The sequence below is a fragment of the Lagenorhynchus albirostris genome, chromosome 2 (genome assembly GCF_949774975.1).
Source record: "Lagenorhynchus albirostris chromosome 2, mLagAlb1.1, whole genome shotgun sequence".
Taxonomy (NCBI): domain Eukaryota; kingdom Metazoa; phylum Chordata; class Mammalia; order Artiodactyla; family Delphinidae; genus Lagenorhynchus; species Lagenorhynchus albirostris.
The window spans coordinates 186,169,880-186,186,865 of record NC_083096.1 but is presented as its reverse complement, the minus strand read 5'-3'; positions in this window follow the sequence as shown (position 1 = coordinate 186,186,865).

Genomic DNA, 16,986 nt, shown 5'->3' with positions numbered 1-16,986 from the left:
TCATTGGTATGTCATTGTCACCCCTGTGATGTCGGGAGGAAGGGCAGGAGGGCAGATGTGGCTGCAGAGAGCCTGGTGGCCGTGGGGCCGAGGCCGGGAGGGCTGGTTTCCTCAGTGACCCGGGAGGACCCAGCCGCGGGTCCCAGACCTGCAGCTCCCGGGACCGCCCACCGGGACCTCTGCCCCGGCGGCATAGCGGAGCCGGGGACACCCAGGCTCTGCGTGCCGGCCTCAGGCCCGGGTCCAGCCGAGTCGCCTGGCACCTGCGCGCCAGGCCGGAGGGCCGGGGAGGGAAGGGTTAAGCCGCGCGGCCGGGTGGCTGTGGGGGGGCGGGGGGAGCCGCGGGCGCGTGGCCCCGATTGGCTGGGGCGCAGGCCCGGGGGCAGCTACGGGCGGACGGCCGCCCAGACTTCCCGGACGCGCCTGGCGCCTCCGCCGCGCCGCCGCCGGCGGCCTCTGGGGACGCGCCGCCGGCTGCCTGGGGACAGGTCCGCTCCCGCGCCGGCCCCCAGCTCCCGCCCCCGGCCTGTGGGCGGCGGGCACTGTCTCTCGAGGGGCTTGTCAACCGCAGTGACAGCGTCGCCGCCGGCGCCTCCCACGCGTGCCGCTAGGGCTGGTGCCCACCAGCCAGCCAGCGCCTCTCCCCGCTGCAGGGCTCAATGCGTCCTGAGGTCCAACCGCGGAGCGACCTGCGGGTCCCGTGGAGCGGAGGGGGTCGCCTCTCTGTAGCCGATCGCTTTGGCTGACCGTACCTGGTGGGCGGGGGCGCCGGTTCTGTTAGTTCCCGCCCACTCCCAGACCCCAGACCCTCGCATCCCATAACAGACCGGGGTGAACCTGCTCCCTGGGCACCCGGTGGCTGCTACTAGCACCCTCCTGCCCCGCCGTCAGCCACCCGACCTGATGCGGAAAGCTCAGCTTCTCTGCACACCGGTGCGGAATGGAATCTCGGAGACAGAGTTTTGGGTAAAGTGGAAAAGGAGAGCTTTATTGCTTTGTCAGACAAAGGGGGACACAGTAGGCTCCTGCCTCAGAAAACTGTGTGTCCCCACCCGGGAGGATGTGATGAGGAGGTACTCATCAATACTCAGTACTTCAAGGGAGGGGTTGCTGACAAGATCAGGGTGTGTGCAGGGCTTGTACTCCCGTAATCTCATCTCCGCTGGTCGCTCTCCGAATCTTGAGGAGGAGCTTCTCGGGTCCCTCGAATCTCGCCTCAGGTGGTTTCCTGGCTGCTTCCCCCCTGATTAGCATCTCGCCTCAGGTGGTTTCCTGGCTGCTTCCCCCCTGATTAGCAACTGTTCGAATCCGCCCGTTGGAACCCAGGGAAGGTCATGGAGGCTGGAGCCTCGCCTACAAGAAATGGGAGACAAAAAGAAAAAAGAGGCCTCCATGCCCAGGAGCCTCACAGGGCCCCACTCGGTTTCACACTGTGGCCGGGACCTTGGTGGTGGACGGGCAGGTGAGCACCCCCGCGCACACCCACCAGCAGCTGTTCAGACTAGAACCCTAAGGGGAGCACCTGGAAGAGGCTCCAGAAAACCCAAAACTGGCCCCCAAGCGTTGAGATAGTCGCGGTTGCCATTTTGAAACGTATAGGTCTGCTTGCTCATGCCAGTGAGCTGAGCACTGTTGGAACAGGTATCAGTTCATAGAGAATTTCATCACAAATAAAGATGGAGTTGAGGCTCCTGGGAAGGACTGTGGCAGTTTTCAGACAAAAGTTGCTCCGCGTTTTCCGGTCTGGACACTGGAGCAGCGCCCCTGCCCTGCCCCCCACGTAGGACCCCCTAGACCTCGACCCTGAATAGCACTGGGGGACACATCTGCCTGCCTGCCTGGGCTCCCACGGTGTCCTCTGCCTCCCCCACCCCAGCCCCACGCCGGCCTTGCCCACCAGGCTCTCTGTGGCTGCTCCCCACGCGTCCCCTCCTGGCTGCCTTCCCTTTATAGAAGGGCAGGGATCTCCTTCCAGCCTCCCTCTCCAACGGGAGGGAGGCAGTGAGGCAATCATCTGCCCCGCTCCTTCATCTATCACCCTGAACTGTGCTCCTTCATCTATCACCCTGAACTGTGTTTCACGATAGAATTACTCATCCTTGGCCAGTGATAAAGGAAATAAGCCCAGAGGCAACCACACCGGCTGGGGGTAGGGACGCCCCATTCAGGGTTTCTGGGCCTGGGTGTGGGAAACCCAGGTAAATTGTGTCTCTGTGTTAACACACAGCCCGGAAAGAGCCAAGTTAGTGGGTTTGTGTGACCTGATCTGTATTCTTGCTGGTAAGAAGACACACGCGTGTGATTCTGTGCGTGTGCTCTGAGCCAGCGTGTCAGCCCTGCAGAGTGATGATGGGGGTGGTTGGGGGCCGAGCCTTGGAGGGCGACCAGTGGGGATTCGGAATCCCGGCATGGTAGCCAGGTGGGTGCTGAACAAGGCCCCAGAGCAGAGAGGCTGCATCCCCAGGGGAAGCCACTGGAGGAATCAGAAAAGTGGGGTGAGCCACAGAGTGGGGTGCTAAGGCAGACAGGAGGAGGGGCTGGTGTCTCGGAGCCCAGCCTGCTGCTGAGGCAGGGAAGCAGGCAGCTCGTTGGCATACAGGCAGGATGACCGGCACGGCACCCCCTGCAGGTTCGTGCGTCACGTGAGCTCCTGGCCTTCCAAACAGCAGCCTGCAGACCTTCAGGCATCCAGAGCTCAGGCCGCTCTCAGCATCTTGCCCGACAGCAAGACGACCTCCAATGGCGCCTCTGGATCCTACTGGCTCCCCTGCTTTCTTCTGCTTTTAGCCCAGGAATCCCTGAGAAGTCCTTAGCTGATAATTAAGGGGGTAATGAATAATCAAAGTGATGAGCTCAGGAGCAAGCCTTGGCCCAGAGCAGCTGAGGGCTTGTTTGATTAAAGCACAGAGGATGTGGCCACAAGGCTATTCTGCCACCTGCCAGCTGTCACCTGTAACAGGAGGTAAAAAGAGCATCTACCTCATAGATGCTCTAAAGGCACCTGAGATTATGCTTGTGAAGCTTGTGAAATGCTGAGTCATTATGACACATATTTATTTCCAAGGCCTCCTGAGTGCCAGCTGCCCCCAGAACAGAGAGGAGACCCCTCTGGGGCCCCCAGTTCAGGTGGGAATATTGGATTCCTGTGCAAGCCAGAGCCTGAGTTCTGGAAATGCAGGAACACATGCTCACAAGCTCAAGGGACAATGTCCTCATCTAACTGGAGAGACCCAGAAGGTTTCATGGAGGAAGTGGCGTTTGAAATCGGCATCAAAAGATGAGTAGGGAGCAGATGGAGGGGACTGGCGTCAAAGTGCTGTTCTGGGATGCGGGGGATCCCGCAGCTCCTGGGTTGCGTCCTGCAGGGGCTCTGAGAGGTGGGTCTGCCCAGTCCAGGAGGTGGGTTGGAGCCTCTTCTCCAGCTCCCACACCAGGAAGGAGGGACCGCGTGAGCCGCCCACCTTGTCCCAGGTGTGCAACACTGTGCCTGGCGCAGAGCCAGGCTCAGTGCTAGTTGAACAAATCACGGAGAAACGATAACTGTGTGCTTGTCCTTCTGGCAGTGGGGCCGTGGAGTTAATGAGTCGGGAAATGACAGGCTGAACGCTCCAAGCAGCACCAGAGAGGCCAGCGGGACAACAGCAGGGGCCTAGGGGGGCTGCCCGGCAAGGGAGGCCTGAGCCTCTAACAGGGGGCAAGTGCGGGGCAAGTGGCGGGGGCGGTGGAGGGGGGTTCCCACCTGAGATCCAGCCCGGGGCTGGAAGAAACGGCGGGGCAGGGTCTGTGGCATCTGTGCTGCTCAGGCACTGAGCTTCCCAAAGCCACCGACTCTGAGGACAGTGCCTCCCAAACGAGCACTGGGCTTCAAGCTCCCCTAGGGCTGCGTCGAAGCAGCACCCTCCCCACATCGGCCTCTGACTTGGGGTTCCCAGAGGCTCTAGCTTGCTGCTGGCTGTGTTGAAGGTGGGTGGCATTTTGAACTAGGCCCTTTTCCCAGGCTCTCTCTGGGAAAGTTTTACCTGCCACTTAAAGAATGCCTGGCTCCTTGAAGCCTGTGGGTCTCACCCGCCCCACAAACAGAAGAAACATAGCGCAGTTCAAGACCAAGATTCATACGGATGACACCCTCACTTCCCCTCCGCTTTGTCCACCATCCCCACCCTGCTCAGGAAGAGCCCATCCACCTGCAGAGCTAGGGGCCAAGGCCCAGGTCTGCCTGCAGGTCAGACGTCTGCCTCCTCTGGGTACCATGCCCCAGGCTGCTCCTGTGGCCAGAGGGCCAGCCCTAGAGAATCCTCCGCGAGCGCCCCATGTCAGCAGCACCCTGTCCTTGGAGCCCCTGGGCAGTGACAGGCTGAGATCTGAACCCACCTCTGTTTCAGACAGTGTCCACTCCAAGCCAAAGCCTGATGCCGCCAGCCCTGCCTGTGTCCCGTGTGTGACGTGTCTGTGTCCATGACCGAGGCTGCTGCTCACACAGTCTACAGAGTGTACTTGCAGGACATAAGACGAACCAGGGGCTTTCCAAGATTAAATTTCTTCTCCCAGTGACTGTCAAGATTAAATTTCTTCTCCCAGTGACTTTGATGACAAAACTTTCCCCACTGATGGATGGAACCCCGGTCCCGGGCCCACTGGGCTCTCCCCAGAGTGGACTCAGACTCCGTCCCAGCTCTCGCTGCTGCACGCATGGGGAGCACTTTCGCCTCTAATGTGCCATGGCCCTCGCTCCCTGCTCCCATGCCCCCCTGGTCCCCATAGTAAAGCCACCAGCCGCCCTGGGCAGCAGGGATGGGCCTAAGGGCCTGGAGGTGGAAGTGGCCAACAGAGGACATGCTGGGGTGCTGCAGAGAGCACGTCTTCCAGGCCCTTGACCATGGAGCCCCCTCTGACGCCCCCTCCCTGGGATGGAGTTCAGGATGTCCCGCCTTTACCAGGCTGTGGTGAACTGGCAAGTGATGGGGCTGAGAGTCTGCTGTGAGGCAGACCGTGGGGCCCAGAAAACGCCTGCTGAGGGACTTCCCTGGCGGCGCCATGGCTAAGACTCCGTGCTCCCAATGCAGGGGGCCCAGGTTCGATCCCTGGTCGGGGAACTAGATCCCGCATGCTACAAGGAAGATCCCACACACAGATACGAGGATCCCATGTGCCACAACTAAGACCCGGCGCAGCCAAATAAATAAATATTCTTTAAAAGAAAAAACAAAAATACCTGCTGAGAGCCTCCTCTATACCTGGCCCTGTACCAGGTATGGGGCAACTTGTGAGCTCGTGGGACAGGCACTCTGACAAGACAGAGCAACCAGGCCTACTCTCCTGCCAGAACAACTCAAACACCAGGCAAAATACAGGAAACAATGGCCCTCGAGACAGCACATCAGATGTCAAGGGACGGGGAACCATGACGCCGAAGCATCGGGATGAGCCCTTGGGGTGAGCCCTCGGGTCCCCCAGCGCGCTGCCTCCGGGGTCTCCAGCTGTGGCGCAGGCAGGGGACCCAGGCGGGCTCAGGGATGCCCCGGCGGGGAGACACGGAGCTGGGAGGCCCGGAAAGCCGAGGCGGCAAGAGTTCGCAGCACAGAGAGGAGAGAGCCCCAGAGTCTGCAGAGCACGGATCAGCCCGTGCATGTGAGGATCGGGCCAGAGGCCAGGAGAGACCCACCAAGAAGGTTAAAGGGAGTCGGGTCCAGAGCTCACACGGGCTGTGAAAAGTGCGGGCTCGTTCCAACAGCCGGGCCAGAAGACCTGAAAATGGGGCAGAGGATCAAGTGGGTCTTGCCACAGTAAAATGGGACAGAATTGGCCCAAGACTAAAGGCTGCTCTGGCTCTCCCAGCAAAGCTTAAAAGCAAGACCTGAAGGGACCAAACTGCTACCAAGTAACTTCCTGGTGTCCGGAGCAAAGAGCAAGGATGTTTATGAAAATATTCAGCTCCCAACAAAACTCACAGTCCTGATTACCCAACCAAAAACCAAGAGGCACGCACGGAGGCAGGAGGATACAGCCCAGCAACAACTGGGATGAAAGCACGGGTGCTCCAGGACATGGAAACTTTTCCTACAACCGCATCCAGGTGTTCGCGAGGCCAGAGGACACACTGAATGTGTCTGGAGCAAAAATGAATGCTGCTGTGGGGTGGGGCTCAGAGCCAGACGCTGCGGAGGCTGGCGGCACACGTACCCCGCCCCACACAGGCCTGGGATGCCTGGCACAGACTAGGTGCTCAAGGCATATACTTTCATCTTGTTTAATTCTTACTCCCTTTTTACAGATTCAGGCTCAGAGAGGGTGAAGTTTGTCCCAGGGCCATGCAGCCAGTAAGTGGGGGGTGCAGCGGCCCGGGCATGTGGCCTTGGGCACTCTGCGCTGCACACCACTGACCCCCAGGTCTTGCCAACCTGGCGGGTTCAAGGTAGGCTTAGGGTAAGCAAGCCGGGACAGGGAAGCCCATCAGCGTTCAGGTCCAACATTAGCTGGCAGGAGAGAGGTGTCGGTGCCTGCGTCTGATCCTGCCACATTCTCCGTCCGGGACGGCTGGAGCCCAGAGCCCCCACCCCAACTTCAACCTGGCCTCAGCCTCGGCCTCCTCAGCTTGGGGGTGGGAGCACGGTCTGAGGGTGCTCATTTCTGTAATTCTGTAATTACCATAATTGCCTTAACCACCACTCAGGCTGGAGCACGCTGGGGTCTGTGGCCTCGGCGTTCAGCCCCCACGTCTGTGCACTTCAGTAGCTCCACCTGGGGGCACAGACGCACAGCCCAGGGGACAGCCCCGGGCCACCCCCCTCCCCCGGCTCCACCCCGCCGCTGCTCAGGGCACTTCCGTCAGACCAACCACGGATCTAGACTGTTTTCTCGCAGCCCGCCTGCCTGACCAGGAGCCCAGTGCTGGACACAGGAGGACAGGATGAGCCAGGGGGTGAGTGCCATGCCTGCAGGTACGCACACCTGGGACAGGTGCCTGCGCTGAGTCCCACCCAGGGAGGCACCACAGACGCACCTGGAAGAGGCCACACAAACCCAGACACCGATCCTTCCTTCGCCCTGGGTGGGGCATTGTGGGGAGGGGTGTGGGGGCCTCTGTTGTGCTGGTGATGGTGACCTCGGCACTGACCGGGCAAGTACCAGGGGCCAGGCGTGGGAGGCCGCTTCAGCAACCTCCAGTGATGGGGCTCCGCCGGCGGGGGCGGGGGGGGGGCGCTGTGTTGAGATCCAGAGCACAAGAGCGAAACCCCACAGCCCCGCCTGCTCCAGAGTCGGCCTTGGCACCAGCCGCAGACTCTAAGCCAAGGCCGAGGCTCCAGGGGTCCCGCCATTAAGGGAGGGAGGATGAGGGGCCCCCCAGAGTCTCCACAGCAAGCAGCAGCTGAGAGCCAGGCCCAGGCAGGCGGGGGGACTGCCACCGGCTCCTGCCAGGCCCCTGGCAGCATGAGCGATGGCGGGCTGAGCGATAAGAAACTAATAATTTATGTTTCCAGCTCCCGCGGCCCAGGCGCCGAGGGAAGGCTGGGCCACAGCCTTCTGCTCCCCAAGCGGCCGCGATCCTTTATTGCACAAATTATTAACGACCAGAGAATGAATGACTCTGTAATCAGATCAGTGCTGCCAGCACTTTTCATTTTGTTTATTTGTATAAATTCTGAAGTCAGGGTCTAGCCTGAGCTCCAAAGCCAGCCTCACGCGGGCCAGTGCCCAGGCCCCCGTCTGGCCAGAGGACACCCCTCCCTCACCCTCACCCTCACCCAGGACTCCAAGGGGGTATTGACAGAGCGGGTTGCAGAGGGGGCAGGGAGGGGGGCCTGAGCTGCAGCACGCCCACCGAAACCTCCTCAGACAATGGGTCCCGGGCCAGGGTCAGAACTCTGTCCTTCAACCCACCGTAGGGCCCTCTGCTACCTGTTCTCAGGGCCAGGGCCTTCCCCTGGCCCTAAGGGAGCCCCTCTGCGCCCCCTGTCCTCCTACTCCCCAGGTCCCTGCTCCAGGCCAGCCTCGCCGCCTCTGGCCCCAGCCCTGCGCCGCACTGCGTCAGCTTCTCCTGCCGCCCCCCGCGCCGCCCCCCCCCACCCGGCGGTGGCGTCGCCTGCCTCCTGGGCTGCTCTCTCTCCTGCCCTTCCTGTTCCTGCCCTGCCGCTCCCCGGGTGCAGGGGCTGCTGGAGGCTTTCTGCGGCAGCGCTGAGGAGTGAGCTGTCCACGGTCCTCTCGCGAGCCCACTTTTAATCTCATTGACCCCTCGTTATACTGCAGCACATAAACTCAGATGTGGAGAGCTTCTGTTCCATCATAAACTGGGCTGGCAGACTTCCGATCAACAAGATAAAGCTGTCTCCTGTGAGGTTGGGGGTTTTATTAGTCTTGGCCTCAGTGCTGCAGGCAGGGGAGGTGGGGTGGGGGACGGAGGTCTCTGGAATCCTCCCGCGCTGTTCAGAGGGGCCTGATGGTTCCTCCTGTTGTCATGGGCAGACCCCAGGGACACGGGCATCTCCTAGACCCCTATCCCCACGGCAGCAGAATGAGCAGCCACTGCTGGACCCCCAGGCTAGGCACCGGAAGGTCAAGAGGGAGACCCCATGTGCGCCTAGGCCTGGGTCGGTGTCTGCCTCTCCCCGTGGTGGGGCTTTGTGAGCCTGGACAGAGCCAGAGTGGGGTTCAGGGGTGGGGGAGGCAGCTGGACCTGCCTGGGCATCCTGAGGGCCAAAGGGCTGGAGGAGGGGCCCAGAGGGAGGGCGTTCAGGCCCCAGCTCCAGAGATATGGTGGCCTGGCACAGCTCTGTCTGCAGGTGCAGGTGCATCCCGCCGGGATCCCCAGAGATGGACATGGGGACGTCTTGGCATCTATGGGCCACCGTGTACCTGGGCTCCTACTGCCCACCCAGAATTGGGGGTGATGTCTGCTGACCTTGCCTGCCCCTCCCTGAAGGCCAGGTTCTTCTTCAAGAACTCAGTCTCGGGACTTCCCTGGTTGTCCAGTGGTTAAGAATCCGCCTTCCAATGCAGGGGACGCAGGTTCAATACCTGGTTGGGGAACTAAGATCCCATATGCCATGGGGCAACTAAGCCCGTGCACTCTAGCGCCCGCACGCCACAGCTAGAGAGAAGCCTGCATACCACAGCAAAAGATCCTACATGCCACAACGAAGAGCCTGCCTGCTGCAAGTAAGACCCAATGCAGCCAAATAAATAAATACATATTAAAAAAAAAAAACCTCAGTCTCTGCCAACACTCCCTGCCCCTGCTCCTAGCACTTCTGGACCAGCTTCTGGACCAGGCTGCCAGCACCACCTCTCATTGAAGCCACCCAAATCAGCACCCCCAAGGGGGCACCACCTGACCCTTGTAAGCCACCAGCACCCTGTTCCTCACCCACTCTGGGTTCAGTTTGGTTGGAGCACCTCTGAGCACCCGGGCCTGCCCACGGCTTTGGCAGCACAGCAGGAAACCTGTGGGACTAGGGTATGTGCTGCTGTTCTGGACACAGCGGGGCCCTAACAGGGGAGGAGGGTGATCCTGGGAGGCTTTTGGAGGAGGGGATGCTGCCGCGGGTCTTGAAGGTGAGTAGGGAGTAGCAGGGCCGATGTCACCACCAGGCACAGAGGGTATAGCACCTGGACCCCTGGTACTTTTAAGGATCACAAAAGCATTTTTATTTTAATTTCCTTTAAAGTCAGAAGGAAAAAAGAATATAATAATAGTGAATAATGAATCTAGCATGGATTATATTCGTCTTCAATGGAGGAGGTGGCCCACAAAGGCAAAAGGTGGTATGCAAGTCGGGATGGGACCCCGGGTGGTTACAGAGTGGTAGTATCGGGAAGCGGGGCTCCTGGGCAGAGGAAACCGCTCAGCTGTGCTCTGACATCGAGGGAGGGCAGGGAGACCAACAGCTGGGCCCTGGAGCAGAGGCAGGGCCTGGAGTGCAGGCAGCCTGGGCTGTTCCCCGAGCAGCCCGGAGAGCAGTGTGGCCAGACGTGCCCATCAGGCGCCGGACAAGCTGGGGCGGAGTCTGGGGTGTCATGGAAATAATGATGGGTGAGAGGGGCCAGGTAGGTCACCAGGAGGGAGAGGGATCTAGGCGGGAGCACAGATGGGGCTTGCCACTCGGCTAACGGGCAGGAGTCTAGGGTGGTCTCTGGGTGACTGAAAGCCAGACGGTGATGACAACACAGTGGTGGGAAAGGGGCTCCAGGGACTGTGAAGTGGACACATATGGTGAGCTGTAGACTCTTTAGTATCTGGACTGAAGCTAGATCTGGGGTCATAATCTATAAAGGAAACCACAGAAGTACACAAGAAAGAGAAGAGCGCCTAGGGCGGAACCCACCCAACCATCATCCACTCAATCACCCGCCCATCCACCCATCCCTCCATCAGCCATCCACCCATCCCTCCATCAGCCATCCACCCATCCATCATCCAGCCACCCATCCACCCATCCCTCCATCAGCCATCCACCCATCCACTCATGTACGCATCCACCCATCCCTCCATCAGCCATCCACCCATCCAGCCAGCCAGCCATCACCCAGCCAGCCAGCCAGCCAGCCATCACTCAGCCAGCCAGCCAGCCCATGTTTAAGGAGTGGGTGAAGCAGAAGGATCGGGAAGGAAGGAATGAGGAGTGAGAGAATGGGAGGCTGATCTGAGAGGAGGGTCTCGGGGCATGCGCCCACGAGCGGAGCTCATCTAATATACATTCACCAGCTAAAAGCAATAAGAAAAACCCCAATGTGTCAAGGCCAGCCTGCGGCAGAAACAGGAAGCAGAACGTCAGCCCGGAGCAGAAGCTGACAAGTTTGCTGAGGGCCGTGTTCCTGGCTGAAGGTGGGATGACCCAGCCCAAGTCCTAGGTTTGCCCTTTACCAGTTTTTTGGGTTTTTTGTTCTTTTTAAAAAAATATTTATTTATTTATTTTGGCTGCACCAGGTCCTAGGTGCGGCTCACGGGATCTTCGCTGCGGCATGTTTAGTTGTGGCATGCAGGCTTCTTAGTTGCAGCATGCAAACTCTTAGTCGTGGCATGCTTGAGGGATCTAGTTCCCCGACCAGAGACCGAACCCGAGCCCCCTGCATTGGGAGCACAGAGTCTTCCCCACGGGACCACCAGGGAAGTCCCCCTTTACCAGTTTTCAATCACCTGTCACATCTCTGAGGACTCAGGGGCTCAGGAACCCACACATTCCCACTGGATCTCAGACACAAAATTACTCAACTGCTGACATGGGGCAAACTCTCAGATTTCGACAGTGCCACCGAGTCCAGGCGAATGACCTGTCTGTTCTGGCAGGAGAGTCTGTTGGCATCTGCATGTACACAGAGCATCAAAAGTTGGGCTCCTCTGACCTGGCAGCACAGGAGAACCCCACACTTGGAGATGCCTGCACTCCTCTATAGAGAGGTGCAAATACCTCAAACCAGCCCCAGCCCTGCCAACTGCCTCTTCTCCTCCCACTTCTCAGTGGCCTCTGAGCAGTCTTCCCAGTTCCCCAGTCTGCAGGCGGGAAGCCCCCAGTGCCAACCTGGGACTTTGTTAAGTGCCCTGGGAAAAGTGTCAGGTTGTGGCCTTGGACACAGGCATGGAGCTGCTGCCCTCCCATGTCTGTGGTAGGTCTGGTCTGGCCTCTGCACACGGGCTCCACTCAGGGTCTCAGCTAGTACGAAGCTGTACCCTCCAGCCAACCCACTTCTGGGCGCCGTGCATAACTCCAGGGGCGTGCGCATCCCAGGGCTGCCCGTTGTGACACCCCAGACATCAGCACAGAGGACTGGATGGCCTCGTGGAGAGCTCAGCAGGTCACACCCAAACAGCGCCCACAAAGACATCAAGGCGCCCCACAAGGATGTCACTGACTCAACCTGCCCTGGAGGGATAGGATCGTTGGCAATGGGAGTCCAAGACTTGGCCTTGGATGGGGTCCGTCTAAGTCCGTGACCTCAGAAGGCCAGGCCGGGCCAGAGTTGTGAGGATAAACAGTAAAACTCACTGTCCACCTCAGCTTTCCTCTTCTGAAAATCCCTGATGGACAAATCAGTGCTGACAAAGTGACCGTTGGCCCTCCAGGTGACCCTGTGGGCGGGACTGTGTTCAAGAGACTCAGACCACCCACCCCTCCTCCTGCTGCAGGCAGGTGCAGAGCACAGGTGGATGAGTTCCTAAAATATACAGCCAACTGTATGGTGAAGCCCTGTAAATTGTTGGGGTGCAGCTGCGGTTTACGTGATGTTCTTCAACAGCCCTGGCCGCACTTAATGGCCGTGAGGTGGGCACCTGTGTGCAGGGGGGCGGGGGGGGCGGGGGTGATGTTCTGCGTTGTACACCCACGTGCATGGTCCCATTGTGTTGTGTGCCCATGTGCACTTTGCTATTCTGTGTCACGTGCTACGTGTACCCAGGCCACACTGGCGCAAGGGCAAGTGCCCATGTGAGGAGCTCTACGTGTGTGCTGGGACCTGCACCTGCACCGCTGCATCCCCACCATCTGTGTCAGGCTCTCCAGGGCTGCTTCTTAACAAGGAGCTCATTACCCAGGACAGAGTGGAGGCCATTTCCAGGTAACTGGCTGCTTTTCTTTATTTTGAGGTTCCACTCTGCTTCCCCTGTGCCTGAGTTCTGCCCTCTAAGGCCCCAGAGACCTTGTCACATGCTCGTGACCCCTCCATGTAGCACAGAGAAGGCACTTTGTGGGAGGAACATGAGGTCAGGAGGCCTCAGGTAGCCACAGCCTGTACCAGGGGTGCAGTATCTCGGAGACCCCTCCAAGGTCTGCATCTGCTTCTTCACGCAGGAGCAGGTGCAAGCCCTTGCCCGCTGCTGCTGGGTGGGATCCATCATGGGGCCTCTGTGCCACCCCCAGGTCACCGGCAGGGACCTCGGAACAGACCACCACACCTGTCCCTGGACTCTGATCTCCCCCCTCAGTGTGGGCAACACCTGCCAACAATCAAGGGTGCCCACCCTGACCCCTGCCGGGAGGGTCTCCCAGGCTCCTGAGTCTTCTCTCTTGCTCTGGTGAAGAGGATGCCTGTGGCCAACTTCTTAAGAAGCTTCTCGGACAGGAGGGTATTCAGAGTCCTGCCTGGGCAGAAGCTCAGCGGGCAGGTGCTGGGGGAAGAGATGAGGCCAGGCTGGGCCGGGAGGGGCTGCGCTGGTGCAGTCCCTGCGGGCAGTCCTCAAACACTGACACGTGAGTGTGTCGGAGGACACACCAAAGCCCTGCTCGCAGGGAGCTCACATTCGGCAGGAAGTCCAACATATAAATGGTCACTGCTGGGCCAGCCTGGACTCCCTGCACAGCCTGGGAGCCTCTCAGAGCTGGGCCTGGGGGCAGTGACTTCCGCCCCCAACCAGCACCTCAGCTCCAGCTTCCCTCGGCCTCGAGGGTCCCTGCCTGGATGTCCTCTCTTCTCCAACTTGCACCAGTGGCCTGGCAGAGAGCCCGCCTGAGCTCACTCTTCCACAGCCCCCTCCTGCTGCCCCCAGGGTCCCTGACTGGTGCCCTGTGGCTGAGGACGGCACAGTGGTGTCTCTGGGGGCCCTGGAGGACTCTATTCCTTCCCTTTGCTTGGCCAAACTTCTGTGGGGAGCCCTCCAGCTTCTGCATCCTGAGACCATTTATAGAGGAAGCATGTAGGGTAGTCCAGGCGCCCTCACTGTACGGCCCATTTCACCCTGACTGCTCTGCTCCAAGCCAAAGGGGACCCCACAGGTTTTGAGGCCCTCTCTCACTTTCAGATGGGGAAACCAAGGTCACGATAAGGGCAGAGGGGGCTATGTCACACAGTGGCCGGCCAGGAGGACCCAAGTCTCAGGCCACTGCAGGGTCTGCTCTCTCCACCGCCTACTTCAGCCTCCCCAGCACAGCTCACGCCCAGGCAGGGCCACAGCACCGAGCAGGCTGCCCTGAGGCAGAGCCTGCTCTCTGCCCCCAGTGATGCCAGTAAGGGGGTATTTTCACTCCTAGGGAGGGACCAGGCATGCAGAGCCAGTGGCAGCCAAGAGTCCCACCCATGTGAGCAGACAACAGCTTCCTCTGTGCTGACGTCAGTGTACCCAGTGCACCCTGTGGTGTGTCGAGCACATGTGTGTCACTGCTCGTGTCTGGGGTCACTGCATCTGTCTGAGAAGGTGTGTATATGTCAGCATGTGTAACATAGCCTGTGACTATCATGGCATATGTAACCGACAGTGTGTGCCCTGTGGGTGCCCCAAGTCTGGACACTAGGCCCTAACTCTTTGCTTCTTTAAATGGCATAAGTTAAGGTCAGGGAACAGACCAGCCTCAGAAACACCTCATTTCCTGAGGGAGAGGTGGCATGGCCTGCAGCCAGCTCACAGTTGGCCAAAAGCAAGGCATGTCCCAGCAGGGCAGCCCCTCCTGTGTCTGACCTGGATCCAAGAACAGACACATTCCTGGAGGCTCTGACCACTCTCGCAGGGGTGTCTGATGGAGCCCCAGCTAAAGTGCCACAAACCTCTGACCTCCCAGGCTAACCCTTCCTGGTGGAACAGTGCTACACACAAGACCCTTGCACCAGACAAGCTGTCTTGGACATGACAACTCTATCGATCTGGCATTCACGCTGCAGGCCCGTGTGTCTATGTGTGTTTTGTGCACAGGTCTTGGTGGTGTCTTCGATCTTGGCTGCCATGTTAAGTTAGCACACACACTGTCTGTGCATGTTTGTGGCTAGGATGTCAGCATCTGTGCCTCTGCACCTGTCCTGTGCGAGCAGCTTTGGGAGCTGCTGTGCATGTGTGTGGGTGTGAGCACACGTGTGGGCTGCTGTCTGTGTGCTTTGAGAAGGCATGCATGTGTTGGTTGCCGTGGGTGCTGTGTGGGCATGTGTGTGTGCACTGTGCCCACACCTGTGGGGCCCCTGTGATCCGTCCCTGCATGCCTTCCTGTGTCTGGGCAGGTCTCCGCCTGCACGCTCCCAGCCTTTCAGGCACCCGGGCTGAGCACAGGAAAACGGAGGCTGAGGGGGGCAGGCCCGGCCCTGCAACTGTGGTCTCAGGGACACACTGCTTTCCTCTGCATCTCTCTCTTCTTCCAACCCCACCTCTGGGTTTCTCTTCCTGGGGTTTTACCACATCTGGTGCTCAATAAATGATTGATTGGTGAACGAATGGATGAGAAGGGGGCTCCAAGGGTGCGGTCTGGCGAGGAGGTAGGCGGGCACTCCAGGATGGGAGGGACCACCAGCTCTGGGCAGGCCGGGCAGCGCCAGAGGGGCGGTCAAGGCTGGCCGAGCCTGGGCTGGGGGCAGCAGGGTCTGTGGGCCGCCCCCGTGCTCCCCGGGGACGTCTCGGGTCACCGTCTGCACCGCCGGCCGCGCCGCCCCGCGGGTTATTTATGACCCCCTCTCCCTCCCTGGCGGCGGCTGCGGCGGCGGCGGCGGCGGCGGCGGCGGCGGCGGCGGCAGCCGGGGCGGCGGAGGGCCCCGCGCCGGGGGGACCGCGAGCAGCGGTGGCGCCGCGGAGGCCGGCGGGCGGCCAGGGGCGGAGCTCCGCCGGCCGGAGGAGGGGCTGCAGCCACCGACCCGACCTGTGTTCTCCGCGAGGCCTCCGGGCCTGAGGGCCAAGCAGCGGTGATCCCAGCGCCAAAATTCTGTCCCTCTTCCCTCTGGTTCCAGTCTGCGGAGTACAGAGGAACGTGCGGGCTCAGATGCCAGACCTGGACAGGCGGGAGGAAGTGAGCAGATGCTCCTGCGAAGAGTATACTGCCCAGGGGTGAGGATGCCTGGTCCCGTCAGCGTGGGAATGTCACTCTGAGCCCCGTGGGCAGAGGGCTCTATTTCCCAAGAACAGGGGGCAACATGTGTGTGGGGGGTGAACTGCCCTGGTCAGCCAAGACCCCGACAGCCCCTGGAGGGAGGTGTCCTTGGAGTCAGGGAGTGGCGCCAGAAGGAGAGAGCGTCCTGCAGAGAGCTCTGGGCCCAGTCACGGTCTTTCCAGGAGGGAACCCTGGTCCTCCGAAGAGGGCTGGAGCCAGATGGTGGCGTGGAGGTTAGGCTGGGTGAGCTAGGTCAGCCCCCACACCTTGCCAGCTGGACCCCTCCCCTGAAAGCCAGAGTTGGGGCCCCCCATGGCACTCCTTAACCATTGTGGGCCAGTGTGTGATGAAAGAGGCCGGGGTGAGTGAGGGGTGGTCCAGCAGAAGGGACGGGAGGCCCCCCTCCTCAGGCTCAGGACAGAGGAGAGGCCTGGCCTGACAGCTGCCTGGTATCTTCTCACATCTAGAGATGTGCTTTGCCAGCCTCCCCTCCCCAAACCGCAGTGTGAAGGTCAGGGGTTAGGAGGCCTAAGGCTCAACAGACAGGTGCAGGCAAACATTAGAAGAGATGGGTGGAGGCTGTCTTTTGGCAGCAGGGTCAGGGCTGTGGCCAAGCAGTGGGCACACAGGCCCACTTGGCCTCCAGCTGAGCCCTGATGGCCTCTCCACACTGAGCTATGACCACAGATTAACAAGAAGGCTCCTCCACGGGCCTTGGCTCTCAGGCGAGGACAGCCTCCTGCATCCATTTGACATGGAGGCATCGCACCTGAGAGCAAGACACAGGCTACAGAGGCTGGGTGTGGGGGGAGCTCCCTAGCTCTCACTCCTGGGGTCAGGTATGTGCAGGTGTCCAGGTTACAGAGAGGGCAATGGGGCCAAGGGTGGTGAAGTAAGGAGGGGTCACTCACATTCACACCCATCTTCCCACCTGCCCCTTAAACTCCCACAGACAGAGATACAAGGAGTAAAGGGGCAGAGGGTCCCAGACACATGCCTGGTCTGAGCCCAGACCTCACTCCCCAGGTTGGTCTTGGGGCTGGCTGGTACCTTAGCTGAGGATGAGGTGGGCAGCACGCATTAGCACACGAAAGCAGCGTGGTCTCCGGCAGTCGGCCACATGCCCAGGTGGTGCTGGCGTCTGGTAGGAGGGGCTGAGGGGGATTGTTCCCTCACTTCCAGCCCCTCCCTTGCAGAGGTGCGAGCACTCCTATGACCC